This window comes from Ambystoma mexicanum, chromosome 2p (genome assembly GCF_040938575.1).
Source record: "Ambystoma mexicanum isolate Mex_15411 chromosome 2p, UKY_AmexF1_1, whole genome shotgun sequence".
NCBI lineage: Eukaryota > Metazoa > Chordata > Amphibia > Caudata > Ambystomatidae > Ambystoma > Ambystoma mexicanum.
Window position 1 is genome coordinate 941191655 of NC_090923.1, and position 20778 is coordinate 941212432.

Sequence of the window (20778 nt, forward strand, 5' to 3'; positions counted from 1 at the left end):
TAGTCGAGCATGTCTTTGAGTCAATTCGGGATGATCAGCTTCAATGGGCTAAGTCGGTGTCGACACATCTCGAAAATCAGGTAAGGTGGTTCAAAGTGGTTAGAGGACCAACTCCAGCACCAGAGGCCCTGTTGTGGATTGAAGTGAGATGAACATGGTATTATTGGCTCAAAATGCATCTCTAAGCAGTAGACCGGCTTTGGGACGCTTTTAGGCGTCTGAGTGGCTGGGAGACCCACTTCAGTATCTCTAAGAGCACTGTAATTCATGTCTTCTGCCCTTCCCAAACAGAAAAGTTTGTGCAGAGCACTTTCAAGGTCCTTGAGCACTTTCCGTGAGCAGAGCCCTTACTGCCAGTGGTCTCAGCTGCAGGGTCTTGTCCAGTCAGCAGTCATCCCAAATATCCCCTTGAAATGATTAGGGAGAAGAGCTTGACTCTTCATTGGAGTTCTCTGTCAACACCTCTATTGCAGAGGGTCTTGGAGCAGACCGTCCTCCCAAAATAGTTCCAGGTGAATCCTTCTCCTTTCAGAGTCCAAAGTTGAATCCACTAAGGGAGGATGTGCTCCTTATATGGGCAAAATACAGATTGGTCCATACTTAGTATGTTGTCAAAAGTGAAATCATGGCTACTGCAACAACTGTCCTTTACTTTCTGATTTCATAAACAAAGTGCTCTTTCTGCCGAAAGTGGTGACGAGAACATGAGGTTTGGGAGTCCAGGCAAAATCCAAGATGGTGTAACCCTTCCATGGACTGCAGTTGTCGCCTGGGCTACTCTAAATCCATACCTTTCTCTGTCTGCCTACATCAAAAAGCCTCCAGTCATCAGCATCCTGGTGAGAGATAGCCAATACGATGACAGGACTAGCTTTAAAGCACCTGCTTCCGGCTGACCCCCATGGAGTGTTCCTGCTCCTTGGAGGATATAATTGTCCTTTTCAAGGCAATCCAAGAGAGCAACCCTCATGGTTGCTTTGGCGGACCCCAGCCCAAATTACACACTGGGGCCATTTAGGAATGAGTAACTGTCCACAAGGCTGACAACACAATTACATCAAACGGTTGTCATTGTATTATTGTGTAATCCCTGTAGTCATCATGTCAAAGCCAGATATGGCTTATATTTATTATTTATTAATTGCCAAGACACCTTTGATGGCACACAATTATTATTTTCTGAAGCAGAGGTGTGTACAGTATACTAAGCCAGTGCTGTCTGTTGGAACTTTGGATTCTGGCAGCTTCGTTCAGGAATGCACATGTGGCCTTTAAACATGCCGTGTTTCCACTGCAAGGCAGCTGTCTTGCTGGGGGATGCCAGTAGACACTCACAGCAAGGTACATGTGCGCACTATACTCCTTTTGGAATGGATCATTATCAGATTGAGCTTGAGTAGTAGAGCTCACTCTCCGTGGCAGAATTAAATGCATCATTGTATTGTTAAAATTAAAACAAGCTCGAGGTATACCACCCGCACAGATGGCATTCTGTCACACACCCTCAACCATTAATTTCTTCAGTCATTCAACAGCTGAAGATAGCCATGCATCTAAAGCTTTGCCTCTGGTGCAAGGCTGACTATTCCAAGTTCCCTCATGGACACACTCCTTGCCTCTCGCCAGGGCTCTTGATACTGCCAAACGTTCTTACTATACTCAGCTTATATCATGCGTCCTCTTACCCCCCTGACTCTGTGGGCTATGATCCTTTCCACTATAAACTCCTCTGTCCACCCCTCTCTCAGCTGATGACTTCTCCACCTAAATCACAAAAACACCTACTATTCCTCCCTCATTTGTGGCATTACCATCCTCTCTTCATTATTCCACTTGCCCTTCACATCCCCCATTGAGCTCCTTCCCATTCTCTGCTCAGCTAACCCATATTATGCTCTCACTGACCCTTTGCATCAGAAATGATCAAAGAGCTTGTCCCCTCTTCAATGTTCCCATCTCACCAGGCATCTTCCCTACCAGCTACAAAGTAGCCACTGTTATGCCAACTATAAAGAAACCCACTGCTGACTTAGAAATCCATCTTCCCACTGCCCCGTCTCCCTTCTGGCACTCCCTCCCTCTGACCCACTCCAATCAGGCCTAGTGTAAACACTCCACTGAAACAATTCTCATCCATGTCTCTGATTTAATGACCACTGCTGACCTCTCATCCTACCTGACCTGCCTGCAGCCTTTGACACGGTTGACCATCCGTTCCCCTTCTGAACCTCTCCTCCCTAGGCTTCAAGGACACCACATGCAACTGGGTAGCCTCCTACCTCTCTAACCACTCTTTCTACATCGCAAGAAACTCTAACACCTCCTCCCCCACATCTGTCCTAGTGGACATCCCTTAAAGATAGGTTATAGGCTTGCTTCTCTTCACTCTATACACCTCCTCGTTGGTTTGTAATACCATTTATGTGCCGATGATACACAAATCATTTCCTCCTTCCCCGCATTCAAATGTGCCCTCTCTGAATGCATCACCAGTTGCCTCCCAGTTATCTATCACTAGATGACCTTACCCTGCCTGATGCTAAATCCCTCTAAGACAAAGAACATCTTTCTCCATCCTCTAATACTAGCACCTCTCTCCTTTCTTATATCTCCTTCCTACTCCCTCTCCCAAAGCTTGCGAAAGATCTTCCCTGTCAACCATCACACTGCCAAACTACTACCTTTGTGCTCAGCAAACTAGATTACTGCCTCTCTCCCCTTAACAAAGTTCTTAACTTTGCTGCACGGACCCTCTAAAAACTCAAAAGGTAGCCCCCCACTCAATGTTGCCACGCTCGGTCGTTCTCCATGCAACATCACACTCTCTAAATTCCAGCTCCTCGTCTACAAATGAACCATTGTCTTGGCCCGCTACCTTTTTGGCTGAATCAATCTTCCTCTCAAACTCTGAGATGCTCCTCTCTCATCAAACTCTCTGTCCCACCACACCCCTGCTCTCATGTCTGCTCCATTACTCTACTTGCTTCTTCTACTGGCACGCTTTCCCATCTGGACATTAAAACCAGCCCACCACCTGAATTGTTCAGGAGAAGATTCAAGATCCACTTATTAACAAAAGAAGTAGCGCTTCCCATCCTCTCCCATGCCCTCCTAAACTGACCGTAGACCATCCCTCCTATGTCCCTCACATATGTACTTGGATCACATGAAAAGGTACACGGTCACTATTGTTTAATCTATGTATGTCTGTCTCTGGTCCATGCGCCTAGCTTTTGTCCCTTAAATATCTTTCAGCAGCTGATCCAATCTCACTCTGAAAACCATTCCCTTTTCTAACGGCACCATACCAAAGGAACGCCTCTGTCATCTCAATTCTTAAGAATGCCACCATTTTGGTTTGAAATGGCACTCCCACTGTTTAAACACATACAAATTCAAGCACATTTCTCCCAATAAGGGTCACACATTAGGGAACCTCAAAAAAACAAGGGCAATGCTAAAGAAAATTAGACTAACAGCGAAGGAATTGTGAAAAGTACACAAAACAATACTCTCGATTGCCTTCGCACAAACTCTCCTGATCTCTTGCGATGTGGGTAAGACCTGTTCCTCCCTCTAGAAGCCAATCAGACTATATGGAGAACCAGGAAGGGAGCTGGGCCTTTTTTCATCCCACCAAACCTCTACAGAGAAATGGCACTATGATTGCCCTGCCGAAGCTGTGCGGGACAATCAGGGATTGGGATTAGCCCACTTTTGGATTGTCGACGGGCCCTCTGGTATCTTGCAGGAGTACCAAACATTGATGCTGTTATTCGGCTTCTACCATGAGATTGATTTGGTAAGGGCTCAACCAGCCTTACTTCCAAATAGTGTGCTTAACAGTGATCAATGTTTGGACCCTTAGAAGTATGATGAACTGAGTGAGCCGTTTGGCATTTCTTCCTGTGACTACAGGCTGCACACCCTCTGAAGTACTAACGCCATTGATCTATCTTTTTTGCTGAATAGGTCGGTCTCCCAGTTTGCTATAATCATAGGTGGCATCGCTAACCTTCTCATGCCACTGATCTGATTCTGAAAACCACAAGGTCCATGGGGAGATCCAGAAATCTGTTGCAGGCTACTGCTTATTATTAAGAATTAAGTGATGCCTAGTGATTGCGGAAGTGGCTGAAGCGAACACTCTAAAGAGTGTGCCTAATATGTGTATTGTTTCCTGCATCCCTCGTCTCTGCTTCATTATTGAATACATTCTACACACCATTGGTGGTGCAAAGGTACCACTTAAGAGGCAAAATTAAAAAGACATCCTCTTTCCATGCTGACAAACAAAAAATCTAAAGCGGCTGAGGGTGAAGAACCCATCACAAGAATTATGGGTAATACTCGAATTGTTTTTGTCATTAAAAGTTACCACCCTAAATGCCTTGTGGGAGGTGCAGACACATTTAAATAGAATTAGGCTGAGCAGGGCGACCGAGGATATTAACGCCTCCTGTGTCCTTTGTCTGCCTCCATCACACTGCCAAGTTGACTTCACTACACATTTCGCTTTGCTCTCAGTAATCCCTCCGTTCTCCATTTTCCTGTATCATTTCGAATAACATTTCCTCCTCTCTCACTCTCCCACTGTCCCTTCACCTCCCCACCACCCTACCCCTAGTAATCACGTTCCTCTTTCGCTTCTGGTTTCCTCATCTAGTGTGCACTCTCTTCAGTTCCGTCTAGTGCTCAATGGCAAATGTGTCCCTTCCCTTCCTAAATGTTTTGCCCCTCCCTCTTTTCGCTAGCCAATCTCCTGTCACGGCCAGGGGATCAACAGACAATCTGTGACTCAGAAAGTGCACTTCAAAGAGGTTTACTTTACAACAAAACTATGTCAATTGTTTAGGGTTGACTGAATTTAGGAAAACCAAAGATGAACACATCCAGTTCTCTTCAGGAACATAGTCCATTAGTCTATCCGTCTCTTTCCTTGGACTCTGCAACCTGTCAGTCAAGTAAAAGTGACACACTGTAGGGTTTCAAGTGTCCCTGCAATTCTTTCTTGTCTTTGCTGATTGTTAGCTTTGTTGTCGCTTTGTCGCTTTGTCAGGGTGTGATCTCCCAGGTTGTCCATTCGACCTGTTATTACTCATTGAGGTTCCATGCATGGGTGACACTGTGCTAAAACTCTTTAGATCTAGGTATGGCGAGGTTCAGAGCACAGGATGCCAGTCTCAAACTCTGTCACGTTCTTGACAAGCACTGAAGTTATAGGTGATGGTCACCTGCTCTCTCCTTTCTTTCCTGCTGTCATGCCTCTTCCTGCATCTTCCTTGATGTCCAACAACGATCACGCCCTCTTGACGTCCTCACTTGGCTCCCAGCCCTATATTTGACACTCCTTGACTTTCCCACTTTCAGCCTATTACCCCCTCTCCAGTTGCTTCTTCACCAATGACTTTGTGCCAGCCTCCTTCCCTCTTTCTATTTCTCTTCTTCTACTCTCTCCCTCCTTCCCCTTTTACACTTCTCTCCCAACCTCCTCCTCTCTTGATGTTGTCTCTTGCCCTGATCTGTTTCTTCTATCCCTTTGTTCTGTCCCTCCTTCAACGTCAATGCTTTTCTCCCAAACTTCTTTAGATGTTACTCACTTTCCATGCCTTTCCCCCTCTCCTGTCCCTCCTTTTGCTTCCATCACTGCTCTTGGTCTTACCTTTCTCTCCCCCACTCTCTATCCCTCTCAGCAGGTCCTTCCAATCTCCTCCTTTCACTTGTTATCTTATCTCCACTACTGCTACTCCACTTGTCCTACGCCCTTGCCAACTCTCTTTCTCGCTCTGATTTTCCTTTTTCACTACTCAGAACGACCATCTCCTTTGTGCCCTTCCTTGATCCTCCTACACCCTCACAAAATGCTAAGCATAGTTATACCAGTGCGAGACAGTCCACAATCTCCAAACCAGGCTGATCCGGGCAGCTCGCTGTACAATATGACTGGGTCTCTAAATTAAAATTTGCACCTGGGGAAGGGCGTTTGCCAATCAGGTGGCTGGAAGAGCAGGTGAGAATACAATGTGTACCGCATGCTCTTTCCAGCCACCCGAGGCCCTTACCTGAGTGGCGCCATCTTGATTGCGTGGAGACAACAAGGAGGCTCTCCCTGTTGCCTTTCTTTATCCCGCACCCCAATGACATCAGCACCCTTTCTCCACCTCCTCCCCTCCACTTACCTGCTGAACCAGAGCTTTGTGCTCCCATCCCCATGCTCCACCCACTTATGTCCCCCACCATCGAAATGGAAAAGGGACAATGGTGGTGGCCATCTTTTTTTTCTCAGGAGATTGAGTTGCGCAATAGCATGGAGCCCACCTCCCGAGAAATAACTATTTGCACCCCGGGCAAACCACAGGGTGCGAATAGCATCCATGCCTGAGCTGACGGAGCGTACAGGCTAGTAACAGCTCGCAGCCCTCGTCGAGGCCCGTGCTTCACTTAGACTTGGGTTGGCTTGGGCTGGCGGGCCATTACTGGCCATGTACGCTCACAGCTGGCGCGTGATTGATACATTCTTTAATCATCTACTCCCAGGTGATTGATCCATGCTCCGATGTGCAGAGCAGCAGGCTGAAAGCTCATAAGGGCCGTCTTCCATCTTGCTTGCCAAATCTCTGTTGTACCTGCTAGCCCTGGTCCTCCCTGCAGCCACTGAAAACAAATATCTCTTCCAAGTCTGTGAGCCTTTCCTCTCCAAGTTCTTCCGGCCCGTGTGGTCCGCTTGATAATTGTGCTTTGAGCATTTTGCAAATCATGTCATTTGTATAATGTTGTTGTCTTGGACTGTGAGAACCCATGTTTTCTTGCTACCACATGGGGCCTGCCACCTTTGTCTGTAGGTCTCTAAAGATTTGGTGCAAGGAACTGCCTGTCAGATGAATGCCAACTCCAAAGTAGAGCTGCTGGTTGAAATGCACTCTTCTCTCTAGTAACCATCACTGTGCCTGAAGACCCGCATGACTTTCATGCTTTTCAGCAATTGAGCCACAGCTCTGGTTTGAATATATGGGTTTTGGAGCATGAGACAACAGGATAGAGTTGGGTACATTTGTTAAACACCATCAATTAGAGATGGACCGGGGAACCAGGTGGATTCCCCTCTTTCCACCCTGTAGTACGTTCCTGCTCCCTTATTAATTTGCACTTTTGAGCCATGACAAATCAAACATACATCGCCCAAAGAGACAATCTCTATGAAATGTCTACCCAGCGAAGATTGAAGATTCTGATTCAAGTTGGATGTCATGCTCGAGACGGTGAATCTTAGATGCTTTTTCAGCTGTTGCTTTGATTTCCCCAAGGATGAGAAGGTTATTCTTATTTTTTTGCATCTGTGAGAAGTGTTTGCTTTCGTCCTGAGAACTTGAGAAAGTATAGTTCCCGTGCCGCTGTCAGCAAAGGAGGAAATGCCTTGGTGATCAAATTTTCCCAGTGTTTTTCCAGTGGCAGATTCCGGCCTCTCTGCATATCTCTTTAAGTGTCACAGTTTCTATTTTGGAACCGGGAAGCTTCAGATCATGGTCGGATTGAGTTTTGCAGTCTGCAAGGTTGTATTCTTGCTCAAGCATAAACATCTATTACTCTCAATGTGTTTCAGCAGAGGAGCTGGACTAGCCATCTCATTTTCTAATCCCAACATGTCTCTTTTTCAGATTTCGAATATTGGAGAGTGTGTTTTTCTAAATCCATGGTCTCTTTGTTGACTCAAATGTTCAGTTTCACCTCTTACAACATCATTCTGCGAGTGCGGGATGTAAAGAAAATACATCCAAAAAGTCTTCCATTCTTTCCTAGCACCCGTGCAGCCTCTGTGATGCAAGGCTGCCCATGCGCAGTGTTCTCGCAGCGCAGTGGTTTAAATTGAAATCAACTAGGATTTTGGAAAAAGACTTCTTGTTCTCTTTCTTCCTTTGTGAAATTAGATTAATATGTTGGTTCAGTTTCCCAGAGGCTTGGCATCAACCTCTATTTCAAATGGACAGTTTCTCTGAGGCTTGCATTTAATCTCTGCATTTCGCCTCTGGATTCTTAGTCTTTCGGAGCCTTGCAATTAATCTCTGCATTCCTTTTTTTGTTTTTTAGGTTTGGGAGTCTATCAGAGGCTTGACATCAACATCTGTATGCTCTCTCAGAAGTGTTTAGCATGAGTCACCAAGGCCTACCACTCTTCTTGGATTCATCGGGACTCACAAGCTCTTCAGAGAGGCACCTCAAGCCTCTTGTCAGGGTCCATAAGCGTTTCTTAGAGCCATCGGCTGCCTCTTGGAGCTTTCAGTCGCAGCCTAGCAAACCAAGTTCACGTCTGCTAGTATATCAGAGCCTCGGAAGTTCCTTCTGCGGGTTCAGCTTCCTCAAAGGTTTCGTTCATTGGAATTCCCAGTTGTCCTCTCTTGATGTAGTTGTTCTGGGCACACAACAGACCGTTTAACCCTTTAGAAACAAGTAGAATTTTTTGGGTGGCCTCAGGATTCTCAACATCCCTTATTAGAAGCCCTCTTTTTAAGAGACCTCCACCTTAGCAGCCTCCCAGAAGAGGTGGGTAATCCGAAGAGCCGTAACTCAGGAGGACTCCGGCTTCAGCTCCCAAAGGCTATTCCAGGATTGGCTCCAGCCAGTAGGGGGGATTTTTAACTGTAACAGCAAAGCCAGAGCCGGTGGAGTACGGGTGTGGTACCCTTCTCTGGATTTCCAGTGGGAGCAAGTACATTATCGTCTCCGAGCCTGCAGGAATGTGCCGTGGCTGACATGTCTGTGGTAATGGGCTTGAGTTGCCCTTGACCAGAGGCACTGCTAGGGGGGTGCTGAGTGGGCTATAGCCCTGGATCTTTTTGATGTAGACCCGGATAGAAGATCAGGGGCTACAACCAAAAGGCTAGCTAGCCTTGAGTCCCGACAGTCCCGACATCAATGTAGCCCTGGATCTTTTCCAGACCTAGCAACACCCCTGACATTGACTGTCCTTAATGTAGTCGCGCGTGGCATGGGGCCTAGACATTTCTACACACCTTTGCCAGGCAGCTTTTACCTCTCATCGCTGCATTTCTGGTGAAATCTTACCATCCCCATTTTCCCTACGCCAAACCGTTCACTTCTTCAATCAGGACTCAAACGTGTTTTCAAACCACTCCGTGGAGGCTGTAGCACATACGCCTCCAGGCTGAGGTAGGTGGATCACTCTTGTTTAGGTCTTATGTGTCTCCCAAATGGTCACCCAGACATAATGATACAGGTTCAATGTTTTGCAGCACACAATCCAGCACTTACTGGCGTCATTTACTGGTCTCCCTATATGCGAAAGCTGGAGTTAGAATAGTAAATTACCCTGACCTAGAATAGAGTCCTAGAATATACGGGGAAGTGCTTTTTTTGCTGAGAAAAAAGCTATCAACGAGACCCATAGATAAACAACATTTCAGCTACTTTTACTCCCTAGAGTAGGCAAATACTGACAACCAAAAACTGAATGAGAAGAAATATGCCCATCAAATATTATGAACCAGTGGGCATAGAGGAGCCTGCCCGCTGCTTTTTACCACACAGCCCCACAGATGCACTAAGATCAGTGGCAGCAACAGGGCTTTGCCGCAGGAAGGATTGCTTATTATAACTTCTAAGCAGGAAGTTTAAGTGAAAACATGTAGCTTTGAATTTGCATGGATATGTGCATCAAAGTATGGATTTCCCCAAAAGATATTGGTTTTAGTGTTACAATATATATGAATAATCGTCCCAGTGATAATGGGAATTGGATCGAGATATTTATTCTGTAATATTGTTAAAAGTACCGACGCGTTGATTGAAAAAGATATTTGCCTTGAAGCAATCTAGGAAACATCACGATAACCTTTCATACAATATGAGAATAGGACTAGAGTGATAGACAGTGATAGATGCTGGGATATGTGTGAATTTGCGGCTCCTCTGCTCTCCGCACAAGCTCGAACGCCGGCGATCCCGGCTTGTCTGAATGTGGGCGGGGTGCGAGCACCGGGGAGATGCACATCTTTTAAAAAACTCTGACATTTAGGAAGCACAGAGAGAACTTAGACTAATTGCCTCATGTGAAGGTGTCACGAAGGGTTAGAAAGGTGATAGTCCCTCCCCCACGCTCACGCGAAGAGGTGGGACGGGAGGCACGCCTGTCCTGTCCTATCCCGGAAGATGGGCGGTGCTGTCAGCTCCTTGGTTATGTTGTTACTAGGCCACGCACGGGCACGCGCAGCTGCAGCCCGTTCTACGAGCAGTTCACCTGCGAGCAGAGTCAAGGTAAGAGGTTCTGCCGAGTCACGGCATTCCACGCAAGCAATTAAGGTCACTGAATAAGCTAGAGAGCTCATAGTCTTTCTCCCTCTCTTAACAGAGACACTGCATTGATGTATCAACTTTTATAAGGCGTTTACACATTTTTTACGAAACAGCTAAGGTAATTGAATTCACACATGGCTGAATTCACACGTTTACTAAAGATAAATGGTAACAACGTCTGCATGTAGAATGACACTAACGTTCACATTGCACTTTTTATCTTTTGTATTTCTTTTATGTGATGAAACCAATCTCCTTGCTGGTATGTACATTTAACATTTATGATCCATAATTTATACACATATGTTACGTGATGAAATGTATGTTGCAATTTAGCCCTGAAGATGGTGCTAGTCACCGAAATGCATTGGCAAGAGCTGTGATTTTTGGTAGAGGAATTGGGAAAACGCCGCATGTATTGTGTGATTTGAACACAAGTACCCGAGTAAAAACTTTGATAAATGAAGTGGCTGAAATCCCTTTTTTCTAAAAGAATCAAGTCTAATGATTATGCTGAAGTTCAAGAATTATCTAAGTCAACTAACAATTGAATATAACTTCAAGTACCGAATTTAGCCTCCAGGCAGGAGGCAAGCAGTGAGCACAGGGGGCTATGGGGTGGTCTCCACTCTGTTTTTTATACCATTATAATTATTTTTGTACTCCCTAAAAAATAATTTTACTACCAACTTCCAAAAAATAGGTGATAAAATACTCCCAATCCAAAATCAACACGGAAGTCAGTTTTTGGCCTGGGGCATTAACACAAAGAGCCCATCCCAGAATGTAGAGTGTGAATCAAGTTAACCCATTGCAGCACCAAAAAACAGAGATATTTTTTTTAAATGAAAGGCTAGCAATACTCTTATCCTTAAATCTCCATCACTTACTACTGTAGCAGTCCTGCGGGTTGGGTTTGGCAAGGACCTGGGTATGATCTGATACTTTTCTGTGCCAAGTAGCAGAGTGACTTGAGTGCTCAATCAAACATCCTTTCAGGCAGAAAAAAAGAACAACGTGTGTTGCTGCATCCTTCATGGACAAAGACAAAGTGTTTTGTCTTTCTTCTCTTTTATGAGAGTGCAGATATCAACAAACCCATAGGTTTCCTGCAGTTGTAACATTGTGCCAATGTTGACACAACATCTGCCATTATGGCAGTATCTTGGAGCACGGGTCTGGAAGAGAAGGGTAAGATAATGGGAAGTCTATTGGGTGTAGAGGGAGAGACGGGTGCAAGTCCTGAAGTGTTGATGGGGGCCAGTACTGTGATGAATCTGGCAATATCATCACTCCTTCCCTGGGGAAAGTCTCTTCCTCCATGGCCAAGCAAAGGCAAAAGCTACCTGACCCTAACCCTGGGGGTAGCTATCTGATGGAAGACCACATGTGGGGAGATGACCCTTGTGGGACTAGAGGGGCGTCGCTAGATTAAACATGGTATTGCCTTTAACCATATGAGGAAAATCCCCATCACCGCTCTTCCTCCTTGAAACATACTAATCCCACAGAAAGTCCCTGATACTCTGTGGCATGCTGTGAGGTTATCCAGGAACATGTCTTTAAGGAGAATAACAACCATTCCTCCAATCCCTGGTTAAAACTGCCCCAGAATACTGAGACGAGGAGGGTGGTAGTAAGGAAGATCACAGAACCTGAAAATCCAACTACTTGGTCTAGTAGTTAAAATGCTGAAATTGATGCCAGGAACTATAAAAATGCTGAGCTAGGCCAACCAGAAATGAACAGACTTCCAGTCGGGTAGTGTGGAGGACCCCAGGCAGTCGTGCAGAGAGCCGCCACAAGGGACGCCGTGCAGGAAGGCTCAAGGGAGCAAGGCGCGGGTCCGGTGTCAAGGACCACACAATCTGCTGCCCAAGCTGAGCCTTAGGCAATCCCTGGTGCGGGTTGCCTTGGGAGAACGTCATCCCAACACCAGGCGAGAGAACGGAGCGGCGAAGACAACGTCTACTGGGAAGGCAAAACTAATGAGGTGGAAGTGATGGGGGCTAGGGGTAGTCTGCCAAGCAAACCCGAGCCTTGCATGCTGCTGGGTGATCCCCCAGAAGCAGAAGCACAAGGTACGCGGGCAGAGAGAAAGGTGCACCCGAGAATGCTTGAGAACCAAGCAGAGAGACTGAGAATAAATGCGTACACCGACTTGGCAGGAGGGTATACCCAGTCAGTGTGAAACTGTGGAGCGAGTCTGGGATTAGCACATACATGAAACAAGAATAAGAGGAGGGTCTGGTACCACGAAGTAGGATAGAAAGATGCATACTTGGCAGGGGAGTACACCAAGTGGCGATGTTGATACATTGCAAGTCTGGGATCTCGCATCCAATTGTGAGAAGTAAACAAGGGATAAGTGTATAAGATGATCCAAGGGAAGACCCATGCCCGTTAAAATGAACTTTGCAAGTCATAGGTCAGAGAAGTCCTAGTGAGGAAGTGACCCAGGCGTTGAGAATTGGAGTCTAGGACCCACACCCAAAGTGTATGAAGTGAAAGCCCTGGCAGGAGAGTATACCAGGCAGTGCAATTGCAAGTCTGAGACCTGCACCAAATCATAAGAGAACAGTGAGAATTAAGAGGGAAGCAATCTCTTGGAAACTTGAAGAATCTACGGGAAGGAAGCAATAACCCCTGGATAGAAATTGTGTTTTAACTGTGGCAACAAGGAGCAATAGAATGCCCCTTGTGTGTGAGAAATCCAGGGCCCAGCAGGCATAACCCCTGAACTTATTGTGTTTGTTTGAACTATGAAGGCAAGGTTCTAGTATATTTATAGGTTTTGTATTCACATATTTATTGACAAATTTAATTCTCCATAACATTGAAAGACATTTTGCAAATATATACATATAAACCCCTCTCCCCCTGCCTCACAGGTACAGTGAACAGTTCAATTATTTACAATTCCAAGAAACCCCCCCCAATTCCCTCTTGAAGGTCGCTCTTTAATTTCCATGCTCTATCACCTCTAATAATAAAGATTTTGGATGCAGATCCCCAACCACATGTACAGTGAGCAGTCCAAATATTTACAAATCCAAGATCCTCCCCCAGATTCCTTCATACAGGGTTGCTTTTCTTATTCCTGTTCATGCTCACCTCTCCATTAAAGACATTCCATGCATATCCTCCAACCATGCTCCGGAAGTTGATTCGTCACACACTTGTCTGTTTCTTGTTAGATAGCAATCTAATGAGGCTCGAAACCTAGTATCATGTGTTTTGATTTAGCATGATTTTTTAATCCGTTAACATTTCAGTTAAGGGGATTCAAGTAGATCACAATACACCGACTTATGGTAATTTCTCTAACTTGTTAGAGTTCAGGCCATCTCCCCTCCAGCAAGCAGGGAGTTTTGGTTCAACCCTTTCTCCCTTTGTCGTGCACATTAGACGATCTCAACACCAACCCTACCCGTTGCACGCCACTCTGACACTAACGAATCCAGTGAGATCATTTGCTCACCCATAAGTTTCATTTGTTAAAATATAATCTATAGAATGGTGGCACATGTTTGGGGTTAAAAGAGAACACAATAGGGCTGTCCCATGGGCATCACACAGCTCTCTACATATCTTGACTCATCTTTCATGTAACTGTATCCTGCAGCTTGCCAAGGGATATTACACTGGAGGGAAAATGAATCCATGTTATATCGCAGCCTACCATCGGCTGGATCCACTCCCAGGACCTCCGGGACAGGGCCTGAATGTGAGGAACTCTTTCAGGACTTTATTCTGCACATCAGTGGTCGAGAAACTCACGCTTGCGGCTCATTCTTCACGCGCACTGTTGCAGTTAACAACATAGCAGCCTTCGTATTGCACTTTTGGTGTTTTTGTGCTTCAGCAAAGGTTTTGCGTTATGGTGAAAGCTGGCAATAATGATATGGTTAATTTTTCCAATGTGTATTCTCCCTTTTACCGCCTGTGCTTCTGGGTATTGTACACCTTGCCTGTTACTGTCCCATAGGCTGGTTTGAGTGACAGCGACTCATGTGCATGTTCTACAACAACCATTCGGGAGCATTGTGCTTTACCGACAATCTCACATATCAACAACCCAAAACTTGGTTTCATATTCTCTCCAGCACACAGGATTAGAATTTTATTCCTATGGGGCCAATCCAGTAAATCGTTGTGTTCCGCTGGTATGTTTACCACACTGCCTCCTCCGACTTCTTAACTAAGGGAGCCATGGTAGCTGTGTCATCCATCAGCAGGGATGCTCTGTGCTTCACCTCCCTCATCCTGTTACCTTCCCAATCCAGCATGGCCGCTCTATGCTTAACCTGATAGGCTAGGCTCTCAAGCCCCAGCCATATTCTCTCACATGCTGCACTTTCATTTATGAACTTTTCTGTTAAGTCTACTCCGTCACTGCTATGGTCAGCGTGCTTGATGCTATAAATGCTAGCCTCTCCAGCATCTGATCCTGCTTTTTGGGATTTCTTATTTTAAGAGGTGATTTTGGATTGTCCATCTGCTTTTTCCATTGCACCCCCCTTTGTACGGTCAGCAACATTATTTTCGCTGGTTGTTTTCAGGTTTAGATCTCTGGTATTTGGATGAATAATTTCGGGAATTTTAGATTTAACCGACCTTGCAGCGGCAGAGAACGATTGACACAACTTCTCATTTAAGAAAACACACCCAGGATTTGTATGGAATAACCATTCCCCTCTGAGAACATTCAACCGACCCAAACAGTAGGAGACCATCTGCCACCCTATTGCACCTACCCCTGGGATGTAACTAATGTGGAAACATGCGCATCACTCAGCAGGGGGCATGAGGATCACCAGAGGAGGGTGGATCAGTGACCAGGTCATCTCCCATGTCCTCCAGAAGCTCAGTCATAAGGTCTGGGCTAGGAGTGTGCTGGCGCTCCCTCACAGAGATGGTTACTACTGTCTAAACAGAAGGACCAAAGGGGTGACTGGAGCCTGCAATGCTCCAAGCAAGTGTGAGGTGCACAGACCTCGCCTGGAAGCAGCCATAATGCACCACAATACAGCCTCTGCTTCAGCAGTTCAGCCTTTGGGGTTGCCTCTCCCATTGACAAAGGGAGGTAAACAGCTTTCTGGTGGTCCACCACCATTTTGTCCAGCGACACTAGTAGTTGTAATCACTCACTGGTCAGAATGGGTGGACTGTGGTCTATGCTTCTATGATCAATCTGTACTTTCCCCAGCAGCCCCCTGCCTTCAGTCCCTCTGGCACAGCACACAGAGAAGAAGCCACCACTTCCAAGGGGTCAGTTTCAGGGGGTGTTGTCTCAACCCTCTACCACACCAGGGTTTCCATGTCCGCTCCTCTAGTTGTCAAGGCAACACAACACTTGCAGGCTCACCACAACCTTTAATTGGTGGACCTTCAGTCGCCGCAGTGCCATTGGGCCTAAAATGGTGGGAACATTCAGGCAAAATGTATCTCTACATCTCCAGAGACTACAAGTGGGCACGTTTGTCTCTGAAAGGCCACATGACTACTTCCACTGTGTTCCCACTGCTAGAGTTTAAGCCCGGCACGCGTCAGTGTGCAAACCTCAGGATTAATTAGGGTTGTCTACTGGGGCTCAAGGAGCAGCCACTTTGGTCCAGGCTTTGTGGGGGCTCCACCCCCTTGTACCATTCTAATTAGGTACCTACAAGTCCCACCATGCGAAGTGCTGATGGTTGCAATGAATAGGAGTGGTTGACTGTGCCATGAAAGATATGGAGCCCATTGGCAGCTACTGCATTGACTTCAGGAAGCTCTGGATGTCTCAGCCTGCCTCTGGTTACACTCCTTAATTCACCTCCCTAGGGGAGTATTGCAGGAGTGGGGACGAGCCACGAAAAACGTCCTACAACTTTTCACCCCAAATGCATCTTGGAAAATTAATGCTAAACTGACACACAATCATTCCTGTCCCCTCACCCCCATATGATGACTTGAATCTGTACCCTCTCCCTGCAACATTCGGAAAAGAGTGGGACATGGAGCTGTGTGCTCCTACTCTGCATTTGGCTCTGCCCCTTATTGGGCCTTCAGTGCAGTGATCAGCCTGCTGCTATGTCCCCAGTGCTTAATTTGTGGGGGTGGTTGCCGGTGGCCAACACTGGTACTCTTTTTTGGGCACCGGAACTCATGCGGGGCCAGCGCACATGCAATTGCTTTGTTTGTTCTTCCACTTCGCTTTGCTTCGATTATAAATCATTGGGATTTGTCATTATGATCTTGATCTCTCTCGTGCTTGCAGGTTGCAGGCCATGGCTGGCTGGGCCTGGGAGGGGCCAGCAATAGCAATGAACAACAAACTGTTACAAACAACAGCCAATGAAAACTACCATTCTGTTGTTGCTATGCAGTATTTGATACATTCTGTATAGTAAGACAGAATGTGCAGTTTTCATTGGCTGTTCTTCTGAGCCAGTGAAATTACATGGTGACGTGTTGTTCTTGCCCCAGGAGGCAGAGCGGCGCCACCTTTTACTGTGAAGTGAAGGTGTCGAGGCGTGGCATCGTCGGTCACGACTTGTGAGAGAGAGAGCCTGCCCTGCGTTGTGCGGTCTAGTTGCTTCCTGGGCCCCCTCTGCCTGCTTTTTAATTTGTGCGGGTGCCAGTGTGGGCACCCGCCCCCACCCTGAGGCCCCGACAGGAGACCAAGTCCCAGCCGGCAAAGCAGGTAAGTCACTTGTTGCGTGCGGTGCAGCCTGAGCCTGTCAGTCAAGTGATCAGGCAAGGCCCATGTCGGGGCCCGGGTGGGGGCACGGTCCCCTGGTGGTGTCCTGACTGCCCAGTAGTCAGGCCCCCCAGGGGCCTGTCCGCGCCCATGCTTCTGTCTGTGTGAACTGTGTGCAGTGTGCTGCTGACTGCAGTCAGTGCCAGGCCCAGGCCAATTTCTGTGACCAAGGGCTGCCGGCTGCCACAGACTGAGTCAGATGACTCTGCCGCGGGCAGCCGGCCCTGTGGATTGTGCCCAAAAGTACGTTTTTACTTTTTTCTTTGCAAACCTGGCCTTCCGTGGGGCCGAAGGCCGGGGCCCCGCCCCGCGGAAGGTAGGTTTGAAAAGAAATACCTTATTTTGAGCGGCGGCTGTGGCCCACCACTTTGAAAGTGATGGGCCCCAGCCGCCCAAATATATGTTTTTTTCATTTAAAATCTTACCTTCCGTGGGGCCGCTGCACATCTGTTTTTGTCATCATCAGGCTCAGCATGGCCATGGTGGCCCCACGGAAGGTAGCCTAGGTTATTGAGGCAAGGGCAAGGCCCAGGACTGGGCGAGGCACGGGTGGCACTGGCAGCGTGGCCCCTGGTTGACTCCCGGGTGACTGGGTCTGTGACCTGACTTAACGGCTGGCTGGTAAGTCACTTGTTGTTGCGTGCAGTGCAGCCTCAGCTTGTCACACTCAAGTGATCAGGCAAGACCCAGGTCGGGGCCAGGGTGGCGGCACGGTCCCCTGGTGGTGTCCTGACTGCCCAGGAGTCAGGACCCCACCAAGAGCCCATCTGCACCCGGGCTTCTGTCTGTGTGACCTGTGTGCAGTGTGCTGCTGACTGCAGTCAGTGCCAGGCCTAGGCCAATTTCTGTGACAAGGGGGTACCGGCTGCCGCAGACTGAGTCGGATGACTCTGCCGCGGGCGGCCGGGCCCGTGGATTGTGCCCAAAAGTATGTTTTTACTTTTTTCTTTGAAAATTTGGCCTTCCATGGGGCCGGTGGCTGGGGCCCAGCCCCACGGAAAGTAGGTTTTAAAAGAAATAACATATTTTGAGTAGCGGCTGTGGCTCTTCACTTCGAAAGTGATGGGCGCCAGCCGCCCAAATATAAGTTTTTTCTTTTAAAATCTTACCTTCCGTGCGGCCACTGCGCTGCGCACCTATTTTTGTCATCAGGCTCAGTATGGCGGTGGCGGCCCCACGGAAGGTAGCCTATGTGATTGAGGCAAGGCAGGGCAAGGCCCAGGACCGGGCAGAGCATGGGCAGCAGCATGGTTCCACTAGTCTGGCACAAAAGGAATTAAATGTTGTTTGCAATTTTGGCTACTTTTTCATTGGTGGCGAGCCCGACTCGAGTCAATTGTATGCCCTAGTCCGACCCTGGGTAGCATTCATCTAAGTGAAACATGAACTGTGAATTTTTGCTTGGGTGTTTCCGTTCTTCCTCTTTAATGTTATCGGCCTCATTAGTTCACAAACTAGCTTCAGCCAGGAGACCCGGTCCGGAACGGTGCACGTATTGGGCCGAAACCGAACCAGCTGCGCGAGAAAAGCCCATACAAAGACGAAACTTCTGAAATGCCATTTTAGGCAAAGATACACACATGGAAACTAGATGGGGATAAACATGGTGCATGTGCCCACTAATCTGTCATCATAAATAAAAGCACTAGTTGAGTATTCGCGTATAATTCTCAACCGTCTTTTGCTGTCATTTTTTTACATAATTCCAGCGCATGTTTTCTATCCTAATGTGTGGTTTATACACCAGATGTGGCCCCTTAACATGGGTACAATATGCTCCGAGCATGTGCTCCGAATGAGAGCACATGCAATCCTCAGATACAATCCTCAGATAGAGGTGGGTGTTTGTTACACCCCGCAGTTTAGTGAAGTATGCCAAGAACATGTTAGTGGGAAGGAAATATCCGAATATGCATTCTCCTCTGGCTCCTGAATATTGAGTGACAAAACATATTTAGTTTTTTAATATGTGTTAATGTGGAAAGAGGCCCTAGAGCAGAAGTAGCACAGGCTGTTGATTTCACAACAATGTCTTGCAGAAATGACTTTTTCCAAGTTATACAACACCATGCTCATGCTCAAAGGAAGGGTGAAGGGGGATGCATTTATGAGATGTGATGACTGAAAAGGGCTTGAGAGTAAATTGATTACCCAAAACACCTGGATGAGGTGACTGAGGAACGGGCTGAGGGGAGGGTGCTCTTCCTGAAGTAACCGATTACCAATACTTGGTGTACTTTAACAGACTGTCAGATGGGGCAGAAGGGGTAGAGACAAATACAGTGCAACAGTGACTGAAACAGAATGCTTTTTTATTTACTTGCATTTTTAAAGCACTCACACAGCCGGGGGCATCGAGGCGCAGTTACAGGAGGAGCATATCTTCGTTGCGTATTTATAACGTGCTTAATACCCAGAGGTTTCTAAGCGAGGAGTCAGGGATCGAACCTGTGTTGCTTTGTGTCGTCTTGCTTCCAATCGAGCCTATTGCTGGTGAGCTATCCAGAGTCCCGGGACAATGATTGCAACGCAGCTCAACTCAGAGCCATTTGGGAAAAAAGGTAGTGGGAGGGGGTGGGCCGGGCGGTGGAGGGTCCTTCTACAAAATGAACAAATAAGATAACATCCACAGAATTTAGGTGTTCAAATGCATTCTTTTGCCTCTGGGGTTTGCTGGAATGCTGGAACCACTACACCTACCATAACAAGTGTTTTCCAACTTTAAAGCATTATACTTTCTCAACCCATGTGTGCCCTTCCCCATCCATCCCACTACTAGCCTGTGCCAGCAGTTGCTGCAGCGCCAAACATGTGACATGGAGCAGCAGCAGTGTGATGGGCTGGTGGTGGGCCAATCTAAGTAGGTCTAGCACTAAACTGGCGCGGCCGGTGCACCTGCACTGAGGGCGGTGCCGTGCATTATGGGGCCAATATTTTTTGGGCACTGGCACTTATTTATTTACAAATTAAGCACTGTATGTCCCCCATTGTGCATGAAGGGTGCATGGCAGGAGCATGCAGCAATACTGCTGTCCCAGACAGGATGCCCAGAACGAAAGTCATGCCACAGTAAGAAAGGACTAGACTGGATGCCCAAAAATGCCAGACTAGGCAAGTAATAACACATACAATACTTGGTTGATCATAGATGCCCAAAAGAAATGTCATGCCATAGTAAGAAAGGGCTAGATTATCTGCCTACTACATCTCAAATGCCAGACTAGGCAAGTAATAACACATACAATACTTGGTTGATCATAGATGCCCAAAAGAAATGTCATGCCATAGTAAGAAAGGGCTAGATTATCTGCCTACTACATCTCAAAGCATCAGTCTCGCTGTGCCGCCTGGGTAACACAAATATGTATATATAATGTAACTCATCTATTTCCTTTTAATCATGCTTGTCAGAGGGATCAAAAAACTCTTAGACAACAACTAGCTGTTGTTCCCACCGTGGCTGCCTTGGTTACACTCAACACAGAAGAATGAAGGTAACATTGAAATAACTTCTTTACGGAAATAATATATGAAAGTAGGATTTTGGTTTAAGATGTACTGACAGAGGTCTGGGCCTAAAAAGTGATAGAAACATATTTACATTTTCCTCTAGAGACTGCAATACGAAAATATATAATGTGGCATTAAAGAAAAGACTGCGCTCCACTCATAAGAAAATAGGGTTAGTGCAAAGCTCGCGAATATCAACATGGAAAGGTTAAAACCAC